The sequence below is a fragment of the Dermacentor variabilis genome, chromosome 5, assembly GCF_050947875.1.
Source record: "Dermacentor variabilis isolate Ectoservices chromosome 5, ASM5094787v1, whole genome shotgun sequence".
NCBI lineage: Eukaryota > Metazoa > Arthropoda > Arachnida > Ixodida > Ixodidae > Dermacentor > Dermacentor variabilis.
The window spans coordinates 80,298,803-80,321,289 of NC_134572.1; the positions used below are offsets into that span (position 1 = coordinate 80,298,803).

General features: G+C 46.2%; 1 long non-coding RNA gene across 1 annotated transcript; it reads left to right on the top strand.

The window, feature by feature from the left end:
• LOC142581914 (uncharacterized) lies at positions 1-11,336 on the top strand. Its single transcript, XR_012828318.1, has 4 exons — positions 1-210; positions 1,355-1,400; positions 7,400-7,777; positions 10,990-11,336. It is a non-coding gene; the product is annotated as an uncharacterized LOC142581914 (long non-coding RNA).
• The last annotated feature ends 11,151 nt before the right edge of the window (positions 11,337-22,487 follow it).

Sequence of the window (22,487 nt, forward strand, 5' to 3'; positions counted from 1 at the left end):
ATACGCAGTGGCTGTCACGGATTCGTGTGCTTAAATAAGCATTCGATGTACTATAGGGAGAGTCATAACCGAAAGTACTCTCGTTTGCCGTTACAATTGTGCCTGCTGGAAAGGTTGCATGTCAAGTGCAGGCACTGCTTGTCGTTCGAACCTATGAGCTAAGTGAAAAGCCGACGTTGGATTCTGCGTTTCTTGGTCTGAAGTTTACCGGTGAGAGAACTTATGCTGACATCAAAACTCGACTGTGAGCTGTGTGTTCCTTGGTATTACATTCAATGTTGCCACGATTCTTCAACCCGTATCTGATATGTTTATTTTATTCGGCGCTGTATGGTAAGCTATAGACGTAAGTTTTAAATCAGCACTTGAGAACGCCTGTACAAAATTGGTAAGTGAACATGTCAAAATTTTATTTACACCTTTCTGATGCAATATCGAACATAACCAGACTGTAAGCTTTTTATGCTGCGCGAAGCTCGATCTGTTGTATCGAGATTGCATTTGGCAGCCATCAAACTGTTTTCACGCACTCGACCATTGCGACTACAAAAGCAGCCGTTGTTTCTGACCAAGAGGGCCCGTACCTACAGACAGCCATTAAAAATATGACAATACTTTTCTGCGTAAAGTAGTCCGGCACTTTTGTTTTGTGCACATAAGCATGCAGACATCTGTTCACTCTCGCGCGTATTTGAAGACAAAGAAACAGATACTAGCAAAAATAAATTTAAGCCCGTAAAACGTTGCATGCTCTGCAAGACTGAAACTATATCATTAAGCAATGAACTGGGGCGGCTTGCACGAACATTTAATAACAAAAATAATAACTAATTTAAGAACGGGTTCATGTGCGGTCTAAAACTTGTCTATAGAACATTTAAGAACGCGTTCTTAAATTCGTTATTATTTATGTTAATAAATGTTCGTGCAAACTGCCTCTGAGCTTTTCCTGCTTCTCCTGCATCTTTAATGTCTTTGGCGCCTTTCTCGGTGATGGTATTTTCGCCTTCTTTTAAATGAAATTCACCTAGACATTTAACATGGGAGCACTTACGTATTATGCACATACCTGTGCAGTGCGGCAGTGCGAAACACAACGGCGACAAGAAGCAATCAGAATGGGCAGTTCTTTGTGCTCTTCGTGTTTTGCGCTGCCGTATTCATAATGACTCATTACCAACTAGCCCGGTTGTCCGGTCTGTTGCCTGTGTTGTGTCGTCGTTTTAGTTGGATTGAAATCATTCCATTCTTTGTTGAGGACCAATGTTTCCCCGTCATTTCATGTTCTCTACGTTAAGGTGGAAAGAAGAAATGTTATCGCTGACTTTGCAATAATAGCCTTGGCTCATTGCAGATGAAAGCTCAACTTCTCTTCGTGACCACGTCTCTTTTAGTCTTCGGTAAGAAACCGTGTTGCATTTTTACAGCAAATGCCTGACTTTGCCGAGCGTACATTCGCAAATGCATGTATTGCTTTGGAACTACTGACGGAGCAGCAGTGCTATATAAAAAAAAAAACGTTTCGCCCATAATGCGAAGTTGTAAAGCGATAGCTGATGAAAAAATAAATAAAGAAGAGACAAGGGGCCGTATAACATAAAACTATTCCAATATGTTTTTATTACAATCTCCTGACGTCAAATTTGCGTAACCGCCGACGCAAGCATAGGGCGGTCCCCCGCAGGGTCGTCTGAACAAACCAATCAAATGCTCCCCTCGTTCATAGGAGGTCACTATTGTTTGCTTGAAAAACGAATAACATTACCTGCACAGAGCGGCTTGTCTTATCTAATTCGCTCACAAGAGGCGAGGGGCATGTTCAAGTGGAGAGGTGTTCGACGGGGCCGAGCCACCGCACTGAATATCGATAACCGGATGGTAACCGGATAACCGGATCGATAACCACGAGAAGGATAGGCCTCGTCAGGCATATACAGCCTTTAGGCTCCCTCCTAACGTGGCGATGTATGTTTGGATGCTGTATATAACATCGAAAAAAGAGAATAAATACTCAATTCTATTCTATTCTAAGAGGGTGGTGCTGGCGTCTGCGATTGGTCCGCTTTCTCTTACTTAGCTTGCAGTGGTTCGTCGACAATCGCAGCGGCATGCAACGGAAGCTTAAGAATGACGCTAAAACGGATCCTCAGCAAATAATAGTTGGCTGCACGATGTCGTAAACGTGCCGAAAGTTCTCGAAGACGTTACACGGCCACGCAAAAAGTTTTATTACGCGCAATTAAACCCATGCTCTCCGGTGGAGGCGAGCAGCCAGTGCCGGAGCGATCGGCGGCAGCCATCTTTTATTCCTTTCGGAACGGGGCAGCCTGTGGCTATTCAAAAGAAAATTCAGTTTTGTTCGGCATATTAATGCATCGTTAACGCGTACGCGTCACTTTTACGCGGTAAGTTTTTGCGGTTTTGTGACGTCGTGTGAGAGGCAGGTAAAGTGGGTGCAGCCCGAAAACTTTTGACCAATAGCCGAGGGCTAATGGCAAAAAGGCGTCGAATCAGAAATAACGTTTTTTGTTTTGTTCGCTCAAATTAAGCATAATCAGTGTTTACACGTCATATCAGATGGGGAGCTATCGCGGTTTTCGTGGCGTCGCGTGACAGACAAGTGAAGTGGAGGTGGTCCAAAAAAGTTTTTGACCAATCGCGGTGAGCTGATTGCAGAATTGGAATAGAAAAATTTGGAACAGTTTTACGTTATAGCACCCAAGAAGACATAGACTCTGCCGCCTCGCGTCACAGACTCTGCTAAGCAGCTCCACTTCAATGTACATGATTTTACATGACCTCCTAAAAGCTATGGCCGACGCGCCAACCATTGCGGCATTGTAAGCGACACGGCGATCCCGGCCACGGCGGCTGCATTTCGACGGGGGCGAACTGTGAAAATACCCATGTAGGTAGATTTAGGTGCATGTTAAGGAACCCTTGGTGGTACAAATGTTTCCGGAATGTCCCACTACGGCGTGATTCATAGTCAGATCATGGTTTTGGCACCTAAAGCACAAGAATTTTTTTTTTTGATCGACACGGCGCAACGCAATTTCATGAAGATGACACGTGCGATTGCTCTGTAGTCGCTTTCTAAGCATGGAGTAGTCTGAAGCGTTCGTTTTGTAGTTTGAATGAAGGCGTTATTGCAAACACAGGTGAACTAGCAAACGGGACAATACAACGGTGTAATTTCGGAAATCTCAGCGTTTGAATTCATGCTGATAGTAATTGTACAGTGGCGACCATTCGGTTCCACCGGTAAACGGCAACACCAGCCGCGTAGTGTATTCCAGAGTCTCAGCCAGATTGAACTTGCAGTCTGCATCACCTTGGTGCCTGCAAGATGCAGAGAGGAATAGGTGATGCTTGTAAGTCTTGTTCTGTGAACAGTGGACGATTACACGTCTGACGAACGGTCGAACGTCAGTAATGTGAAGCTGTTGACGTGTGGCCACTTGATATTGTGCCTGTTCTGCTTTCAGTCCAACTCAATTCAACTTCATTTTTCGTAGTGTACACTAGAAGACGTCTTTCAGGGCTAAAAGTTTCGATATACAACTTTATTGGTCCCAGGAGGCGTCATATATTTGACAGTCGGTGACAAGGAGAATAAAATAGAATATAAATATATGGAGCCTCAGATACAAAGCAAATCGTTATAAGCACATCAGATAAGAGCAAACCCTAACATTGCAAGTACAGGATATGACCATATTAAACTTAGAAAGCGGCACTAATGATGACAAATACTACACATAATTAAGAAAAATGTAAGTTATTACCAACATCAAATCAAACGAGAATAAGAACTTTCTATCACTTGTAGGAGTGTTACAACATTTTTAGCGTTACGCCATCATCATCAACATCATCATCAGCCTATTTTGTGTACCCTGCAGGAGGAAGGCCTCTCCCTGCGATCTCCAATTACCCCTGTCCTGCGCCAACAGATTCCAGCTTACGCCTATATAGCTTTACAGTGCTGACACAACAGTGCCCCCTGAACAAAATACGCATTTAACTGTTTAGGGGAGAAACTTGCAGCGTTTTGGCGTTTGTTTAATAATGCTGGAAGGTTGTGTGCAATTGATCGTTGCTCATAGAAGCTTCGAAAGCATGGAATAAACTCGATGTCGGCGTTTCGGAGAGCTATCGGTGTCTCCTGCCGTTTCGGCGATGCGGTCAAAGTCATCGAACTTCGTAACTATTTACGAAGTACGCGGAGCTCCGCAGCGGACGTCACACCCAACTTGTGACAATGACTCCTGGGGACGACACGTCGTCGACGCCTGCACCGGCCATCGTCGGCTACGCTTAACCTTCACCGAATGTTACGAGTATAAAACTATTTATAACATAATTTAAAAAAGCGAACGTTCGCGGAGACGGAAGAAAGCCCAGCCCGGCTGTGTCCACTTTTCGTTGTCTTCAGGACTTCATCGTAACAATATTTACGTATTCTTTCGGTTTGGTGAGTCCAGTGGCTCCTCCGCGCAAACGCACCCGTGTCATAGGTATGCGGATTGCCTCATTACGTAAGAAAGCGTCAAGAAACATTTGATTAGGGTGGAGAGAGGCCGACCAAAGTGGGACCAAGGACTCCAGGTCCTTCCCTCGAGAATTTGTCGACATCTGCCCCACTGACCGACTGATTCACCAAATTTAACTAAAATAGTGTAAAACATAATACTTGATGCCAACAGTAAGAAACCAAACTTGCTCTATACTTAGGCAAAACATCAAGTACTGACTGTTCTGCGAGATGTTGTCAACCTGCTTGTTTTAATTTCTTGAAACGTTGCCGCGACAACCAGGCAAACAATCAACCTCTTCAGCAAGACTTGCTTGCTTGCTCGGTCGCTTGTTTGCTTGCTTGGTCGTTTGCTTGCTTGCTTGCTTCTTGCTTGCTTGCTTGTTTGCTTGCTCGCTTGCTTGCTCGCTTGCATGCTTGCATGCTTGCTTGAATTCTTGCTAGATTGCTCCTTTACATGATGGCGCTTACAGGAATTCGCAAAAAAAAGCGGGCAGTTAAACGAAGGAGGGGCGGTAGAACTTAAGGAATAAAATATAATATATTTAATAAATTCTGAGGTTTTACGTGCCGAAGCAATGATATGATTATAATGGACGCTGTAGGGGACTCCGGATTAATTTTGACCACTTGGGGTTCTGTAACGTGCACCCAATGCACTGTACACGGACGTTTTTGCATTTCGCTTCATTGAAATGCGGCCGCGCTGGCGGGGATTTGATACTGCGCCTTTGGGCTTAGCAGCGTAACACCAAAACCACTACGCCGCCATGGCGGGTGGATAAGAAAGCAAGGCAGGTAAAGTGTAAATTTTGCATACAATATAAAATAAATAGGGATGATGATTTTTTTAGAGAAACGCATAATTATCGAAAGGAGATCAATTTTCGAAGTATTCTAGTGATTTCGAATTCGATCGGTAAGTTTGCAAAAGATCGAATTAATTATTCATGAAATTAAGCGGATATTCAACTTGTGTCACAAGCGCATCTGCAAGTATCCACGCGGATGCTTCTGTGGCCAAAGCCAAATACAGAACTCTGAAGAAAAAATTTTCCACAGGATTTACAATACTTCTTTTGAGTTTTTAAGAGTTCCAAGTTATACAATAGTATTCCTCATATTGTCGTATTAATACCCCTCCTTTAGCTTTTTTTTTTGGACTGGGTACACAAGAACTATGTAACCTGCAAAGCGTGTTATTCTTTCTAGACTAAGACATAGTGTTAAAATACCAGCTTGTCACATCAAATAGTCAAGAAAACGAGCATGAAACAATTACTAGTTTGTATGTAACCTGTCGTTGTTAACTTATTGCGTCATAAACAAATTTCCCTTTAACCTAATTGAGGGAATGACGTTTTGAAATAATTTCTTCTCTGTCTTGTAAATACACAGTTTCTGGTTCCTTACAGATGTGGCATCAAAAGTGCTATACACTTTTTTCTCCTCTCGATGCCATAGAATGCTACTGGGGCCTGTCTGTTGTTGCGAACTTGGCACTTAATGCCCATAGCACTTAAAGGAAATATCGGCGTTTTTACACGGGGCAGGCTGCTCTTAGCCACATGACGACGACGACGACGACGACGACGACGACGACGACGACAACAACAACAACAACAACAACAACAACAACAACAACAACGACGACGACGACGACGACGACGACGACGACGACGACGACGACGACGACAAAGAGAAAAATAAAATAACTAAATACTGAAGAGAGTCGAAAGGCGAGAACATAAATGCGAAGTCGTTAAAGTTAGCAGAACATCAAAGTTTAAGCGAAGCTGTTGGATCTTCTCTGGCACTCAGAAGCTGTAAGCAGATGGAAAGCCCCATTTTGGCGCGAAATTGCGTATTGTCGTTAAATAGGGACTGAAATGAATCAGTTAGTTTGGGGTAGCAAAAATGTTTTACTCATTTCGCGATAACATGCTCATTAGTCGAACAGGAAATATTAGGCAAAATTCTATACATTTTTTTTTTAATTTTGCACCCACCCGAGCGCCCGTACGCCAGTCTGACATCTTAATTTAAAAATGTTTTCTCGTATTTCGGTCATTGTGGCACCCTGAATATCTTCAGAATTTTTCGAGTTCATGCATTGCTACAATTAGCATAGAAGATGCTTATGTTTACTGAAAAAAATAATTAATTGAGCCGGACCGGACGCCGTGATAAACCGTGATGGCAACTTAGTGCAGGAATTATAAGTCAGTGTCGCCACTCGTCTTTGGTTTCTCTGTCTTCTCTGGCTTGTTAAGCCTCCTTACACGATAAGAAAGGCTTTTCTGGTATTGTGGAAAGGTAATTTACTGATAGAACCCAACTTATCTTTCTCTTTAGTGTCCTTTTAAATTTACAATTCATGGCACTCTAAGCAGATCATTAACCTTACGGAACACCAGATGATTATACTGCACTTATTTTTTCTAGAACGAATGTTTGAAATGAAGAGGTGCGAAGCAATGGTTAACAGAAATCCCCTTCAGCTAAACTTAACCGCACATCTTCAAGATATCATTTTCTTTTGGTCGCGGATCGCAAAGCTACTCTATAAAAACGCAAGAGAGCACGCCGTCTACTTTTGTTTAATGCAAACAAGTACTTTTGTCAGAATAATGTACGATTGTACAACATATGTTTTAAGCGCAAGCTTAGTGGGCCTTCAATATCCAGAATGTGGTGTGGCCTGCAAGTCACATAAACACTTTTTTGAATCTGCCTCGACAACTTTACATCTACACTTGCTACGGATAATAAAATCATCGTTATCTATACTGCCTTATGAGATAGCCGATAATGATACAAGAGCTAGCAAATAATAATGTTTTTCTCATCTACCTCACGCAGGCCAAGTACTTCGAGCTGCCAGCAAGGATGACCCGAAACAACGGTTTCCCGTGCAAATGCATATCAATAAAACCATAGTGCTGGCAAACTTAACGTTGGCATTTAGGCACTGGTTAATATGGCACTACACGTTTAACTTTACAAATGGCTTGATCTCTGTACGTAACGGCGGAAATCTAAGTGGGAACTGCGAGCTAAAAGGGGGAGAGAAAATGTCCGTCATTTTTTGCCCCTTCTACCTTTCGAGAAGCGTTGCAACGTACCTCGTCATAAAGAAGAGCAGCTTGAGACGGAAGAAGCAATACTTCAACATCACTCACAACATCGAGAAGGGAACTTTTGATGTGTATGTGTGGTTCAAATCGCCTATTGGTCGGGGTAAGTACTACGTATTTGTCAGATTTCGGCCTATATATGGCGTATAACTCCGCTTTTTGTTGGCAACATACAGGGGAACAGCATTAACTTGTGAAAGGCATCGCAAAAAGAAGTTGCCAAGTTGCCCCGAGCTGTCCACATCGTATAAAAGACCGAGGTATAGGCCGGCTTTGTGTTAGGTAACGCCCATGTATCGCTGAAAGTTGCGGAAGCAAAAGTGACATAGAAGAAGAAACAATGACAAAGTGCTTCTGCTGCGGTTGTCGCAAATTGTCTGGTTGCCATTATAACTACCGCTAACCTTTCACGAAGGGCTGACGCCTCTTTCAATGTTTGGAAATTTTGCTCGTCGGCGCTCCTCGTAGTATTTTTTTTTCTCCGCACGCCAGAGTAGATTGTGGCTGGGTATACCATCTTTTTGAGATTGCGGGGGCATGAGGAATAGTTATGTAGTTCCCGCGCCCCATCGCTTGTCCTACGTGGACCTTTTCCGCGTGACATAGGAAAGTACGACAAAACATCCTCCGCCCATTGGGTGCACCCATGCAGCTTGTATTTTGTGTATTCATACAAATTTCTTATTGCGTCTTAGTCTTCGAACTGCACAGTATTATGAAAAAGTACACATCGAAGGGAGGGAGAAATTGTAGAGGAAAGCGTGTTCAAAGAAGGTCAGAGGCCCATATATGTTTCAGCACCAGGTTAAGAATTTCTGTTTTATTTTCGTGCGTCAAAAGGAAATCTCACGGAAGCGAGAGAAAGCGCTAGTCGCATTCTATAGCAACTGTTTCGCGCATTGCTGGCGATATCACAGGTACCAAGGTTTTCTTTCTTTTCTATTTTCGCCTAGCATACTTGTTTTTCTTGTATCACAGGCGAAGCTCTAGTTCTTTCTTAAAATTGCGTTATTTACGAAAGTTAAAGTTTTTTTTCCTTCGAAAAATCATCAATATTTACTTTTAACAACCTGTACATGTTCCCTGAGCCATTTAGAGACGCTACTGGCGCTTTCACCATAATTTTCTTAATGACGCCATAAGACTTTATGTAACACAAATGCTTCAGCGATCACGCAGCCGAAGTTGATTCATTACCTAATGTCAACCGCTCGGATGAACAAATGATACATGCAAGTTAGAGCACTGTTCTGGATATAAATCAGTAGCGGATCAATAGTAAGACGACGGAAGTGCCGTAGGCCAAATAAAATTCGTTGTCGTGAAGGGGCAGGGCGCCAATAGAGGTAAGATAACTGTTATATAGATGGAACAATAACACCTCGAACAATTAATTTTTATTCCTTTTTACAAACAATAAGAACAGCTCGCAAAAGCGAAAAAATATATAAAAATGAAGAAACAGAAAATACCGTAAGTGCTCAATGGGGAAAACATGCCCCATTATTCCTGTTTAGAGGTATATGTGGTAAAAAAAAATATGCACCACAATAGGATCATCAGTTTTGAGAAAGAAAGAGGAGGTTTGGTTTAGTTTGTTACGCATATATCAAGCTTTTACTTTGAATACGGTGACTTTAGAGCACTTTTTTTGTCGAGTATCACAACCGTGTATTGGCGCTAGGTGAAGTTTTGTTGTCATTCTTTGCGCCATGAGACTGAGACTAAGAGAGAGGAATTATTACGACGACGAGAGGGCTTGACAATGGCTGCGTCACATTCCGCGGCATGACGGAACGGATGCACAAGGCAGAACCAGTTTTGAACCTTTGAGTGCTAGTGAGCCCTATTGCAAAATGTGATGCACCTGTTCAAATCTGGTGGCAAGTTGAGGCAGTAGTCTGGAATTTACTGCATTTGTGGCCAGTTGTTGCCTTTCGGGTAGCCTATTCTCAATAATTATTACGTTTCAAAGATGCTTTAGAAGCGGAAAGAGACCACTTAGCGTGCGTTTTAGAACTTTCGATTAGCCAGTACCATACGGCTGAAGTACCACGCCCCCATTGTTAGCCTATAGAGATGCAATGCATGGTGCATTGCAAAGCTTTCTGAAGGGTGCGCTTTACTAATTATCTTTATTTAAAGAGAGGCATTGCGAAATGCATTGACGTTTACAAGGTTTAAAATATGAAACTGAAAATTTAAAGTGTGCTAAAGAAAATACTGAAAACATAATATTTTAGTAAAAGAATTAGGGCTAATTTATCTTGGTTCACAGTGTAGGAAAGACAACAGCGTAATAATTGCCACTATGCAGCTATAGTCCATCTATATTGCGTTCACGTTTTCTTTACCTTTGGTGCGCCTAAGCAAGTGAGAAAACTTTAACTTAACATGCAGTACTCTTATGTCGCACTTCTATTGTCACACGTCACCAAGAAACACTCAGTCAAGGCACAATAATGACAACGAAGCCCAATCGCCCAGTCTTATAAATTCTCATTAAAGGAGAGAAAGCAAAAACGGCATCATACAGTTAATGGCGAATTCTATAGGATGGTTTGGAGCAGCTCTTTTAGAGCAGTTTCGGCACTTTTCGGAACGGCATTCTACACTTTTCGAAACGGCTTTGTTGTGCGATAGCGATTGGCAAAACGCTCCCCCTGTTGTAACTGCAGATTGAGAGCAATTGTCAAGCCAAGATTAGTCAGCGCAGAAGGTGACACTTGTTCGCCAAAGCGCTTGGAGTTGAACTGCGCTTGAGGATCCCGGCTAACACGAGAACCGATTTAGCAAGCGTTTTGACTCGCCTGTTAGCTGAGGCGGTAATGCTTGTACTCTTCCCGAGAAATTTGACGCGTTACTTTACGCTGGAAATAGGTGTTATAGATCGGAATAGATTGGTTTCCTTCTGCCACAGGAATGTGGCAAAAGTTTTCTTAAGCACAAGACGGTGAGTTCGCAGGAAAGCTAGCATCTCGCACCTGAGCGGTTATCGCCATGTTGCCTGACGCTGCAGAGTAAAAGTCCTTAGCCTATTTCGCGATGTTTTTGTTTAGGTAACGCGAAAACGGGAGACATAATAAAGAATGGTTACTGTTCAGAGTATTCGCGGTGGGAAGCCGCTATCTATACAGGTACCGTAACGAACAGAGTCCCTAACTTGAATGCTGCGTGTTTTCAAATACAGTTAATGCTGACTGTGAAACGTGGAGAAAGAAAGTGCTCCAGACAGGCAGTAAACCACCAGTGTCTGTGCACTGCGCGCAAAGCTTTGTCTTATGGCACTGATGCGGTTCTCGTTTTCCTTTTCAGCGCATTCAGAAGCACATACTTGCATACTCAATCTGAGGTCGGTGAGCCTGTACATCGACCCACCATCTACGTCGAAGTTCGACAAAGTTGCAGCAAAGTTTAGTGACTACGCCATAACAAATATTCAAAAGGCAATTGAAAGAGAGTTGAAGAAGTTCTGCGCGAGGGCTGCTACAAAGATCGAGGAAGAGTTTCGAAACCGACGACGCACTAACGTTAGTGTGTAACATCCTCCATCGGTATATCGTGGAGGCAGGCATATCGTCCGGCATTGCAAGGCTACGAAAATAAACGCTGCTCGGTCCGTGACGTGTGCATGAGCATGGCGTGGCTGGCAGAAAGCTTTCTGGCAGCTAATCAAGTCTTTTCTTGGCTCGTCGTCGGTACAGAGTGGTGACCTGGACTGTGTCAATGCTCTTTGACCAGTCCCACCCCGCTGTTACGACTGCAACCTCTTTGAGCACTGCACCGTCAGCTGCAAAGTTGCACCTATTTAAACCTCTCGCACGTCGACATGGGTTACTGTGGATGTGGGACCGGGTAGGCACCTCTGTTCAACAAAATATTCTTCCTTCTCCCACCACAGCTAATACTTAAACATTCGCGTTACACAATCGCAAATGTCATGTGAGTTCCTTTGTTTACCTCATTAACATATTTAGGAAGTTCTTTAAAAATTGAGGAATTTCAAGAAACTGAAGTATCAATTCTTCTCTTGGGCGACTTCAACATCAATACAAACAACGCTGATTTTCTGTAGGATAATCAACAACCGTTGATGCCGAAACTCGCCATCCTGCGTGGATCCATCGCTACATCTAGGGGAAAGTGCATCGAACTCGTCTTGGAAAACAGCGATATAAGCCAATACATTGAGCATATAACTACTCAGTGTAGCGATCACAAGGTCGTCATCGCTACATTAAAACAAACAAGGGGGACAAAATTAAACATGTCTACGAAAGATTCTTCCCTCTCCCACCACAGCTATTGCTTCAACATTCGCTTTACACAATCGTAATTGTCCTGTGAGTGTTTTTATTTGCCTCATAAATATTGCTAGGAAATTCCTTGGAAATTGAGCAATTTCAAGAAAATGAAGTATCACGTTTACAACTATGTAGCTCAGAAATAACAAACACCGTCAAAATTCTGTAAACTAGCCCTTCTAAACATTTAAAGTGGTCGAAAGTGATACATTAAAAGTCGCTGTGAAATGTACCACTAATTTGTGAGTTATAGTTATTTTGTAAAACTCTCGTAAGCATTGTGACAATTCTACGTAGTATAGATTTGTGTATCACATTTCTCCACCTGCGATGCTCTAAAATATGCCGTTTATATAACTACAATATCTGCTTTTGGCGCAGCGTTACGTATTTCCATACCTTGTGCTGCCGTATTTTTTTTACTTATCAATTTTGGCCATCTTGTGTAAAATATTTCAGGCTACAAATAAAAGTTTGCTTACTGTACAGAGACGGCCCAGTTCAGCGTGCTCTTTGAAATGCAACGAAATTGATTCAAATTGGTTCAGCGGTTCACCAATGAGCGGAGTTCTGCGCTTTACAAGTGGTGGAATGGGTAGATCGGAATCGGCATTGAGGTAAACGTTCCTCTTAAAGTCGCTAAGAAGAAACCGCTTGTCCGAACACTGCTTGGTTGAAGCATACGCGAACAACGTTTAGTAAAGCAATGAACGCGGCTAGTTGGTGGGCGTTCATGATTGTATTGCGCTTAGTATTACACTGACGAACATAAGGGACAAGACGTGGACGTACGTGGCTCAAACTAACAACTTGTTCAAAACTGTTAAAGAACACGCCTATATACAAGGTGATGTGGCGGAGGTTGTATAAGAAGATAAGATAAGGTGACGACATGTGATGATGCGTTGGGCCGGAAAAACATCGTTCACTTGCACCCGTTAGGCTTGGCAAACTGGAGCTCAGCTTCGATAAGCATGACGGACGGAGTGCTTACGCATTCCTCTTTTTCTTTGGCTATCGCAAGCGCTTCCCATATTTCTCGCTCCTTGTTTGTTTTTTGATGTGCCAGTTTCTGACAGAGCTTAGTAACGTGGCTGCGCACTGCAAACAGTGCAAATGCTCTCCGCTACTAGAAAGCAACACAGTCGTTGGTACACCAAAAAACACAACGGAGAGACAAACATCGGAAGCATCTGCGATGGCAAAACAAGTGCGTAAGCACTCCATCTATCGTGCTTATCGAAGCTGAGGTCGAGTTTGCCAGGGCGAACGGGTGCAAGTGAACGATGTTTTTCCGGCCCGACGCATCATCACATGTCGTCACCCTGTTATATCTTTTTATATCCCCCCCCCGCTACATCACGTTGTATATAAGAGTGTTCTTTAAGAGTTTTAAACAAGTTGGTTGTTTGTGCCACGTACGTCCGCGTCTTGTTCCTTTGTTCGTCAGTATAACACTAAGCGCAATACAATCATGGGCGAACCACATTGTAAGCAGTGGGAGGGGGGGATGGAGGAGGGTTCTTGCATACAGTACACAGCGATGTCATGCACAGACTGGAACGTAACACGTCACCAGAAGCATCACGTCAAGACTGTCTACGAAAATAGTGCATACAAACATGCTGCAATTAGCGAACGTTTATGGTAGAAAACAGGAGTGTACAATGGAGCAATGTGCTCCTAGAAAGCACGCTTATGTGATTTTTGAACCAACCTTTGCGACAAATGTCCATTTGATAAAGGATAACGAAGCATGATATCAAAAATGCTTTGCGCGAACAAAAAGTCAGTGATGATTAAGTGTTAAATGCGTCGCACCTCCTCTAGGTCCTAGATACTTGATTTAAACCACGTTCAATGTCGTCGACATTGAACAATGTTGTTCACTCGACAGATTTCCTGCCTCTTCAAGGATATATATATATATATATATATATATACCACCATAGCCACTGAGCAACCCGCCATGGTTGCTCAGTGGCTATGGTGTTGGGCTGCTGAGCACGAGGTCGCGGGATCAAATCCCGGCCACGGCGGCCGCATTTCGATGGGGGCGAAATGCGAAAACACCCGTGTACTTAGATTTAGGTGCACGTTAAAGAAACCCAGGTGGTCAAAATTTCCGGAGTCCCCCACTACGGCGTGCCTCATAATCAGTAAGTGGTTTTGGCACGTAAAACCCCATAATTGATTGATATATACATATATGCCACGTGAACGGCTTCCCACACTTCCCACTCACACAATCTTTTTTCCAGTTTGACATCCATAATTCTAAGGCAAAAAAAAAATGTTGCCCATAATTCTTTTTTATTACGCTGCCATCAATCAAAAGCCTCCGAAAAGCTGTATAACGAATACGAATTCGTGTCTATACATATAGTTGCAAGACTACGAGGATTTACAACACAAGGCACGTTTGCTTTACGTTACAAGTTCACCTGCCTCAAAGTAATATAATTCTCGTATATTTCAGCCTGACAGGTAACACTTGAAGGCGACGTTGGATTCTGTGTGCCTGGAAGACGTGTGTAAAGCTGAGAAAATAGTTCGGACCTAGTTTTGTTTATGTTCTATAATCATGTATGGGAAGCTATAATTTGGCACGTGATAACCCCTGTACGAAGAACGCCATGGTATAACCATATATATTTATTCACAACATGGTTTTTTTTCACTGCCTTGTAGATATTCAACCTTTAAGCTTCCTCAAGTTGCGAGGTGTTCGAACTCTTGTGCCGACATCGTAGGTGGCAGACCTCAAGCTGTTGACACGTACATGACCTTTCGCGCAAGTTGGAATATGTCATTTGTTTGTCACCAGAGCGGCCACGTACGTCCTCCATAGTAGCGGACTGACGCACGACACATCTGGATAGGATAACTGACATTTTCGTAAAAAAGAATCATTGGTCACGGGCCGTGTGGCACGTCTGTTCAGTGCATGCGTGCACAGTGACGTTCGTTAACGCTGGTATGAGTTTGAAGGAATGAGGAGGTAATATGTTTAATTCGGGGATTTGCCACAAGGCATCATTATTATTATTATTATTATTATCATCATTATCAGTCTATTTCATGTCCACTGCAGGACGAAGGCCCCTCCCTGGGATCTCCAATTACCCCTGTCCTGCGCCAACCTATTCCAAATAGCACCTGTGAAGTTCCTAATTTAATCACCCCACCTAGTCTTCCGCCGTCCTCGACTGCGCTTCCCTTCTCCTGGCACCCATTCTGTAACCCTAAAGGCCCACAGGTTATATTACCTACGCACTATGTGGCCTACCCAGATCCATTTTTTTTAAATTGCGTAAGCACCTCTATAGTTACCCAACGAGAGAACTGTCCGTCCGACCCTCCTTCGCGTAAGGCGATCGCTGTCAAGATAGAGCCAGCCAAATGTGGCAGAAGACGACCACAAACGCGCGACCAGTACCACGGGCGCGTCTCTGTGGCCACGTGACGTGAACAATCAGGCGCGCACTAGCCACACCCTTAGTAAACAACAACTGTGGAGTGTTACGTTTCGCCTACGACGCGCGGTTTAGCCGGCGCGACTGCAACAAAGCGGCAGACATTTTGGCCCGTTCGGCGTCGCCGCTACGCTCCCCGCCAAGCGCGTCCAGGCATGTTCCGATGCCACGTGTCTTCATGTGCGTGTGTGAGTGTATGTGCCATTGTGCCCGACTGGAGGCGCTACGAGAATAGAAGTCACCTTCTCCTCCCAGCCATTGTGCCCGACCAGAGGCGCTACGAGAGTAGAAGTTACCTTCTCCTCCCAGTCATTGTGCCCGACCAGAGGCGCTACGAGAGTAGAAGTTACCTTCTCCTCCCAGTCATTGTGCCCGACCAGAGGCGCTACGAGAGTAGAGGTTACCTTCTCCTCCCAGTCTTTGTGCCCGACCAACGGCGCTACGACAGTATGCGTCACCTTATCCCATTGTACAATCACGTGCTCGTCTATTGAGGGGTTCCTTCTTGCCCTCAACTGCGAGAGTATAAAAACAGCTGCCCCGGACGCCAAAAAGAGGGCTCCGATTTCTTCTGTTGAGTAAAGTGCTCTCCCGTCTCTCTTCTTCGGTCAACCTGACCGCCAACTCTTTGCGATGATAAAATAAACAAGTTGTTTTGTTGTTACCAGTCGACTCATGCTTTGCCGGGACCTTCGGATGCTTCCAGTTGTACCCCAGGCCGCCAGGCCAACGCTACCCTTGGGGCTTGCGAACAGGTCGTACCATCGGTGCTACCACAACAACCGTTGCCATCGGTGGGATTCAAACAACTGTCTGCCAGCGGTGAGATCGCGACAACGGAGGCCAGCAGCGAAGAGATGCGGTTGACTGTATGCTGAGCAGCTCAACAACGATCCGGGAGCAGTGCAACGAGCCCTGTGTGATGACTGGTTGCCTGCAGCGGAACGACTGCGCTGAACTCTTGACTGCGAGGTTTGGTGAGTGTGGGACTTTCTTCTTCTGAGCTCTGCCAGGCTTTTGTTAGTGTCAGAAACAGAGCTGGTAGTTGTGGTTGTCGTTGCTGCCGGGTTAGTTTGCGGCAAGACAATAATAGGCAGTAGAGAAAGCAGCATTCAGAGCAGCCATGGATTTGAAGTCGTTGCGCAAACCGAAATTGTTGGAGCTTGCAAGAGAGTTGGGTCTGGATGTCTCGGACAAACTCAGAAAACCAGAACTGCTAAAGGCTATTCTTGAGTTAGAAGCTGAGGATGACGAGCTGTCGGAATGCCTTGAGACCATTGAGGAGAGGGAGACTGCAAAAAGACAGGAGAGCGAACTTAAAGAACAAAAAGAGCGAGAGCAACAAGAGAAAAAAGAAGAGCGCGACCATCAACACGCGTTGGAAATGAAGCGTCTCGAGATTGAGATGGAACGCGCTCGTAATGGAAGTCAGGCACACGGTGCAGGAGAACGAGTATTGTTCAAAATGACTGACCTGATGCGGCCGTTTAAGCTTGGAGAGGACATTGGTTTGTTCCTGGTTAACTTCGAGCGAACGTGCGAGAAGCAGGGGTTCTCTCGGGAAACGTGGCCACAGCGCTTGCTCACTTTGTTACCCGGCGAGGCGGCCGACGTAGTCGCTCGCTTGGATAGAGAGGAGGCAGAGGATTTCGACAAAGTGAAATCGAGTCTGCTAAAAAAGTACAGGCTGTCAGCAGAGGCGTTCCGTCGGAAGTTTCGGGAGAGTGAGAAAGGCAAGAGTGAGTCATATACAGAATTTGCCTACAAGCTTATGTCAAACATGCAGGAGTGGCTCAAAGAAGAGAAAGCGTTCGGTGACCACGATAAAGATCTGCAGTGTTTCGGGCTAGAACAGTTTTATAGTCGGTTACCGGAGAGCGTGCGGTACTGGGTCTTGGATAGGCCAGACGTGAGTACGGTGGCTAGAGCCGCTGAGCTAGCCGAGGAGTTTGTGACGCGTCGAGCTCGCGGAGCTAAGGACGGTCAAAAGGGTGAATTTGGCTCGAAGTTTGAGAGGCCGAAGTTCACACCCATGAGAGCAAAGGGGAACACGCGTAGGGAGGATGCGAGTGAAAGCAGTCCGACCAAACGTAAAGAGACGGCGGCAGCCGAAGCCGAACGCAGAAAGCGGTTCGAGATGAGGCAAGCGCGCGTTTGTTATACGTGCCAGAAGCCGGGTCACTTTTCGGCGCAGTGTCCGGAAACAACACCAAAAGTTGTGTTTTTTTCATTATGCAGCACTGACGAGAACATGAAGCTTCTGGAGCCTTACATGCGAGACCTCCTCGTGAACGGGAAAGAGTGCCGAGTGCTTCGCGATTCCGCAGCTACGATGGATGTAGTTCACCCCTCTTACGTAGAACCCCATATGTTCACGGGCGAGTGCGCATGGATCAAGCAAGCCGTGGAAGCTCATAGCGTGTGTCTGCCGGTAGCAAAAGTGCTTATTGAAGGACCTTTCGGAGCGCTTGAGACGGAGGCCGCAGTGTCTTCTATGCTGCCCCCCCAGTACCCGTACCTATTTTCAAACAGGTCCGATCACCTCCTGCGCGAGAAGGGGCTTTTGTTTGGTGAGGCTAGCGTTCAGGCCTTAACCAGGTCGAAGGTTCGGGAGCTCGCTGCAAAGGCGGAAGTTGCGGGGCCGACGTTATCGAACAATGAAAAAGGGTCAGAGGTGCAGCAAACTGACGAACTGAATAAAATTGAACCTGTAGCGTTGAAGGCGCCAGATACTGGAGAGGAAATGCCCGATAAGGGAAAGTTAGAAGAGCTATCTACAGATTTGCTCATCGCGCCTACGTCAGACGGACTTGATAGGTTGCTAAAAGTCAGCCGGTCGGCTTTGATAGCCGAGCAAAAGAAGGATGGCAGCGTAGAAAACATTCGCTGCAATGTCAAGGAAGGTATCGCCAGGAAAAATGCGCGTTTTGTGGAAAGAGGTGGAGTCCTGTACCGGAAGTATCTAGACCACAGAGGAGTGGAGTTCGATCAGCTGATCGTGCCTCAATGCTATCGTCAGGATCTGTTGCGCTTGACGCATGGGGGTTCGTGGTCCGGACACCTTGGAGTTAAGAAAACTAAGGACCGTCTCTTGCAAGAGTACTATTGGCCAGGGTGTTTTCGGGACGCAGACCATTTCGTGAGGACATGTGACACCTGTCAGCGGGTGGGCAAACCAGGGGACAAATCAAGGGCGCCGTTGAAATTGGTACCTATCATTACGGAGCCTTTAGACGGCTCGTTATTGATACAGTGGGACCTCTGCCGGTAACAGCCACGGGGTACAGACACATTTTGACTGTGATCTGCCCAGCGACAAAGTTCCCTGAAGCAGTGCCGCTTAAAGAACTCAGCTCAGTTGAGATAGTCAATGCACTACTGTCCATATTTGCGCGAGTTGGTTTTCCTGCAGAAATCCAATCAGATCAGGGCACAGTGTTTACTAGCGCTTTGACGACAACTTTTCTCGAAAGGTGTGGGGTAAAGCTGCTACACAGCTCAGTGTACCACCCACCGTCGAATTCCGTTGAGAAGCTCCACTCCGTCATGAAGCGCGTGTTGAGAGCATTGTGTTTTGAACATCGAACTGACTGGGAGCTGTGTCTGCCTGGGGTGATGTTTGCATTAAGGACCGCGCCGCATGCGGCTACGGGGTTTTCGCCAGCTGAACTGGTGTACGGTCGCTCGCTTCGGTCTCCGCTTCGCATGCTTCGAGAATCGTGGGAAGGCAGGGGCGACGACCCAGTCGTGGTGGAGTACGTGCTTAAGCTCCTCGAACGCTTAAGAAGGGCACAGGAGTTGTCAGGTGAAGCAATGGCAAAGGCCCAGCAGAGGGCCAAGGTTTATTATGATCGGACAGCCAGGGCCCGTCGTTTTGAGGTGGGCGATGAGGTCATGATATTGCGCACATCGCTAAACAACAAACTAGACGTGCAGTGGGAGGGCCCAGCACGAATTGTTCAGAAACTGTCGGACGTTAACTACGTGGTAAGTCTGCCAGGAAAGCGGAAAGCACAGCAAGTTTACCACTGTAATCTGCTCAAACCTTATAGACAAAGGGAAGCAGTGGTGTGCATGATGGTAAACGTTCCTGAAGAGCTTCCGGTCGAGCTTCCGGGACTAGGCTCAGTGACGAACAGGGAAGACACCGGTCAAGTCATTAGTGACCTTATCAGTAAAGCACCGCTGTCGCCTGAGCAGAAAACCGAACTACACCAGCTATTACAAGAGTTTCAAGGTCTGTTCTCTGAGAGGCCTGGTAGGACTTCTGTACTTACTCATGATATAGAACTTACCTCCCCAGAGCCAGTACGATCCAAGGCGTATCGGGTGTCACCCCGCCAGAGCGATATTATGGAGGCTGAGGTAAAGAAAATGCTACAGCTCGGTGTTATTGAGGCAGGTGAGAGTGATTATACCTCCCCTTTGATTTTAGTTGAGGTACCGGGCAAGGAACCTCGTCCTTGCGTCGACTACCGCAGGCTTAATTCCATCACTAAGGATCAAATTTATCCGATCCCTAACATCGAGGAGCGCCTTGAGAAAGTTAGTAGCGCTCAGTTTATTTCCACCCTAGATCTTGTCAGGGGTTATTGGCAGGTTCCACTTACAGAAGAGGCTAGTAGGTATGCGGCGTTCATTTCACCAATGGGAACATTCCGTCCTAAAGTATTGAGTTTTGGTTTGAAGAACGCGCCATACTGTTTTTCAAGCCTCATGGATAAAGTGTTGCGGGGACAGCAAGAATTCGCTTTACCGTATCTAGACGACGTAGCGATATTCTCCGCATCCTGGTCTGAGCATATGGCACACTTGCGGGCAGTGCTAACCCGCCTGCGCGAAGCGGGCTTGACAGTCAAGGCTCCTAAGTGCCAGTTAGCACAGGCCGAGGTTGTCTACCTCGGTCACGTGATTGGTCAGGGTCGTCGCCGCCCCTCTGAAATAAAAGTGGCCGCTGTGCGTGACTTTCCGCAACCGCGCACGAAGACCGATATTCGGTCGTTCTTAGGTGTCGCCGGCTACTATCAGAGGTACATCCCCAGGTACTCTGATATCGCGGCTCCCCTGACGGATGCTCTAAGAAAGACAGAGCCTCAAACAGTCGTCTGGGACGAGACAAAGGAAAGAGCTTTTAGCGCCCTAAAGAGTGCCCTAACAAGCCAGCCTGTGCTACGATCGCCAGACTATACAAAAGGGTTCGTTGTTCAGTGCGATGCTAGTGAGCGAGGCATGGGCGTTGTACTGTGCCAACGGGAAAAGGGAGAAGTAGAACACCCCGTCCTGTATGCTAGTCGTAAGCTGACCAGTCGTGAGCAGGCGTATAGCGCCACCGAGAAAGAGTGTGCATGTCTCGTGTGGGCCGTTCAGAAATTGTCATGCTATCTAGCCGGCTCGAGGTTTATCATTGAGACGGATCACTGCCCTCTCCAATGGCTGCAGACCATCTCTCCCAAAAATGGCCGCCTCCTGCGCTGGAGCCTCGCTTTGCAACAATATTCCTTTGAGGTGCGTTACAAAAAGGGGAGTCTCAACGGTAACGCCGATGGCTTAAGTCGAAGCCCCTAACGTAGGAATCAGCCTCAAAAATTGTTTGTTACTGATGTTTTTCTTCCTGAGGCAGGATTTTTTTAACATATTGCTTTTGTTTAGTGTTTCAAAGTGATGATATGCTTTCTAGTGCAATTTTCCAATTTGTGGACGCGTTCTGAGTGATGCTAGACTACTGTAAGGAACTAGGCAGTGGTATAAAAAGGGGAAGAGCCTGGCAGGGCTTAGTGAGGGTTGTGCCGTGCTTGCTGACTGAGCGGTTGAGTTTCAGCGTAGTTCTAACGCTTGCCGGGAACGAGAACAAAAATGTGAACTCTCCCGAAGTCACTTTGCAGTGTCCCGTGCGAACCTGAACGAGAGAACGAGGCCTTCTCTGTGCGCTGCGCTCAAGAAACGTCGAGGGACGCCCGACTTCGGTTATGAGCATCATTGAGCGACATCCCTCCGGACAGCGGATGCAGTCCCCTGTCCATCGGGATCTCCTTCCCCCGGCGGGGCGGTCTGTTACGTTTCGCCTACGACGCGCGGTTTAGCCGGCGCGACTGCAACAAAGCGGCAGACATTTTGGCCCGTTCGGCGTCGCCGCTACGCTCCCCGCCAAGCGCGTCCAGGCATGTTCCGATGCCACGTGTCTTCATGTGCGTGTGTGAGTGTATGTGCCATTGTGCCCGACTGGAGGCGCTACGAGAATAGAAGTCACCTTCTCCTCCCAGCCATTGTGCCCGACCAGAGGCGCTACGAGAGTAGAAGTTACCTTCTCCTCCCAGTCATTGTGCCCGACCAGAGGCGCTACGAGAGTAGAAGTTACCTTCTCCTCCCAGTCATTGTGCCCGACCAGAGGCGCTACGAGAGTAGAGGTTACCTTCTCCTCCCAGTCTTTGTGCCCGACCAACGGCGCTACGACAGTATGCGTCACCTTATCCCATTGTACAATCACGTGCTCGTCTATTGAGGGGTTCCTTCTTGCCCTCAACTGCGAGAGTATAAAAACAGCTGCCCCGGACGCCAAAAAGAGGGCTCCGATTTCTTCTGTTGAGTAAAGTGCTCTCCCGTCTCTCTTCTTCGGTCAACCTGACCGCCAACTCTTTGCGATGTTAAAATAAACAAGTTGTTTTGTTGTTACCAGTCGACTCATGCTTTGCCGGGACCTTCGGATGCTTCCAGTTGTACCCCAGGCCGCCAGGCCAACGCTACCCTTGGGGCTTGCGACCCAGGTGCAACAACGGGCGTCAGCGCCGAGTTCCCAACAGGTCGTACCATCGGTGCGACCACAACAACCGTTGCCATCGGTGGGATTCAAATAGGAGTAGTCGTAGCTTCGGATCGGAACGTCATCAGCGCACCTGGCGATGCTACCTTCAGTAGTTCGCTTGCCTCGTCAGTTCACGTTGCGCCGCCTTCCGCAGCAGTTCGTGTCGCTACAGCGCTGTCGCATTTACCGCAACGGCGCCAAGACGACCGCAGCCGCAGAGCAGTGCGAGGTTCA